At 32.7% G+C, this 3,039-nt stretch overlaps 1 pseudogene; it reads right to left on the minus strand.

Moving 5' to 3' along the window:
* The window catches only part of LOC110098726, a 4,209-nt pseudogene extending 3,699 nt beyond the window's left edge, over positions 1-510 (minus strand).
* Between the last annotated feature and the right edge of the window lie 2,529 nt (positions 511-3,039).

Raw genomic sequence — 3,039 nt, forward strand, 5'->3', positions numbered from 1 at the left:
TAGCGCAACCATAGCGCAACCATAGCGCAACCATAGCGCAACCTTACATTTCGTAATTATTTAGCTTCAAGAAGTTTCAAATTCCGAAAAAAAAACAAAAATTTATTACCTCATTGAACATATATGCTAGTTATACAACTATTACTAAACCAAAAAAGTTAGAAGATAGCGTAAACCTTTCGTATCATTTGCTTCATTCATTTACGAAGAGAAGAAGCGTGAAATATCAGAAAATAAACATTTGAACATTACATTAAACAAATAATGAAAAAAATTATAACCAAACCCTAAACCCTAAAATTTAGCATATAACTTAAACGCAACGAAAGCGCAAGTAAAGCGCATGTTAGGCGCAACCATACCTCTTCCTGATTTATGATCTTCTACAGGTTCGTCGTCTACCTCCGGCAGGAATAAGCTAATGCAGAACCGAAGGAAATGGAGGAATCCGAGAGCGCTTACCAGAGCTGGAGCTGGAGTAACAGTGAAGATGTCGCGCGGCGTTTCCATTCTTTATTTGCCGAAATTCAAATGAAAAGCGTTATCGGGTCGGGTCGCTAACTCTGAAAAGACATAAAGCGTTAATATTAAATTAAAAAAAATCCTAACAGATGGCGCATTTTTATTGGCGACCGAACGGAGAGATGGCTTCGGTCACCTGACCCAATAATTTGCCCTAATATATCGACTGTGGGCAAAAATTAAAAATTTACAACTCTTTTTCCACTAATCCAAAACCCGCTAAAGCTCCTTCATTAGTTCTCAATCTTTCCAATCCTTTTATAGGGATTTCCAAACCTTTTTTACTCATAATAAAGCTAATCATTTAAAAGAGACGGTCTGGTCTGAAAAACACATAAATCAGCAAACACTATGGAGAAACACACATCAAATACACCAAAGCTTATTCAAATAAGATAGCCCAAAAGAACTCTCAAATATAGGTGGAATATTGTCTCTCACTAAGATATTGGCTAGTAGATGAAACCAGCATAAATAGAGTTTATGATGCTTATCAAAGCTGAAATTCTACTGCTGCCACCTCCAAGGTTGATTCAAATAAATATATATTTTCTTCATGCAATCAAAAAAACTTGAGACAAGATGATATGTCTTGGTTCTTCATAGAGAACAAAATCCAAGTTGAGAGGATAAAATGTGACACTTCTCTAGGATTGGACTACAAACACTTCTAAGAGATCACATAGATATAGCCACTAGCTCTACCACATAAAAATGAAGGTTGCATGATCATTTCATGAGCATTAGGATCCATGGATTGATTAGGTCGCATTCATACTGATTACTTTATATTAAATTGAATCAATTTGTATTTTCCATTAATTAACCCTATGATTTAGTAAAGGGGGATTTACATGTATACCACATTATTTTTTTATGTACATAAAGTTTTATATTTAGTTATATAACAATGTAATATCTTAATCATAATAGAATATATGTATGAAAAGATGAATTCTATTTTTAAAATATTAATGTTAGTATTATTCTTGATGTTATTTAAGGATTTGTGTGTTAAAAAAAAAAGATAATAATTTAGATATTAGATATGTAAATACATAAACATTCAATAGTATCTATGTAAACCTCATTTATTAAATTTAGATTTGAATATGAAAAATAAATAATGATTGAGATTAAAAAAAAAAAAATTTGGTATTTACATGCATGCCAAGTATTGGGAATAGCTTTTGACATTGCATTTTATACATTATATTACAATATAATTGGAGCTTATGGTCCTAAATTTGTATGTTTAATTTTTTATTTTTTATTTTTATTTTATTTTTTGTGAGAATCACATAGAAAAGGCTACCAACTAAGTGGAGGTATTTTGCCTATGGTTAAAAATGTGATAAAAAGATCTTGTAGTTTCGTTCATATCCTCTAAGATTATAGGTTTCAAGAGGATTTGTGGCTCTAATAGGTGTATGTGAGAATAAGAAAGTTTTATTGCATGTGAGATAATCTAGACCCTGAGATTCTCAAACATATTCAATTGACGTTTGGTGGCTAGGACAGCTTATACTTCCGAGTTTGATCCTAGTCATTCCTAGTCCTAACATTGTCATAGACCAAAGTTATCCAACACTTAATCTTATCTTTGTAGAACCTATGCTCCTATTTTTATAGGCCCTATATTCGTAGCTTTATTCGAATTCATACTTGTTAGTCTTTGACACAGCCTTGATATTATTTCTCCTATATTTTCCTAACTAACTTTGATGACCCATATGTGATAATAGTCGAACCTAGATTAGTCCCTAGACTAATGGTTAGTCCGTGATATTAGTCACACTCATTGATGTAGTGTTTACAAGATCTTAATGAAGTAAGAGATGAATTTGACTGATGTCCTTTGGGGAGGTGGTGAAAGGGTTTTATGGCAGTCTGTATTTAGAATTTTAAACAAATTATGAATTTGGTTAAAGCTGTATCTTGTAAATCAAAATATCCATTTTTTTTACTTGATCTCTATCATGCTCAAATGTCTGTTACTGTTGCTAGAAGTCGCTCTATCCACTAGGACTCCTATATATCTAAGTACTAAGGTTTTTAATTCTTGGAACAATCTATCTAATCAACCCAATATTGATTGTCTAAAATGACTATGCCCCCACTACAGAAGGTGTTATTCGCAAGCAAGTGGGGGCAATAGTCACTGAATAGTGTTGATAATATTTTAGCAATTAGTAGGAGCAATCATGATTGCAAATGGAGGTAGCAATCAATCAACACATATTCCAGTGATAGTTGGCCACCAAGACTTGCGAGCAGCTTACAAATGGACAAGAGCGGCAGGCGGCCAGCGAAAAGAGTGGGAAGTTGTAAGTAATGTCATAAAATAAATAACGAAAAAAATAAGAAAACACAAAAGCTAGTTAGAACTAACGATTAAGTAGAGTAAACTGGTTTTCCTCTTTGAAAATGACTCTTTTGTCTTATGTCTGAATCAGCTCCTTGAAAAGCTCTAGTCTTCTTAGTCCCTTCATGATTCATCAAATATTTTTATTAAAA

This window comes from Dendrobium catenatum, unplaced genomic scaffold, assembly GCF_001605985.2.
Source record: "Dendrobium catenatum unplaced genomic scaffold, ASM160598v2 fragScaff_scaffold_1065, whole genome shotgun sequence".
NCBI classification, from domain to species: domain Eukaryota; kingdom Viridiplantae; phylum Streptophyta; class Magnoliopsida; order Asparagales; family Orchidaceae; genus Dendrobium; species Dendrobium catenatum.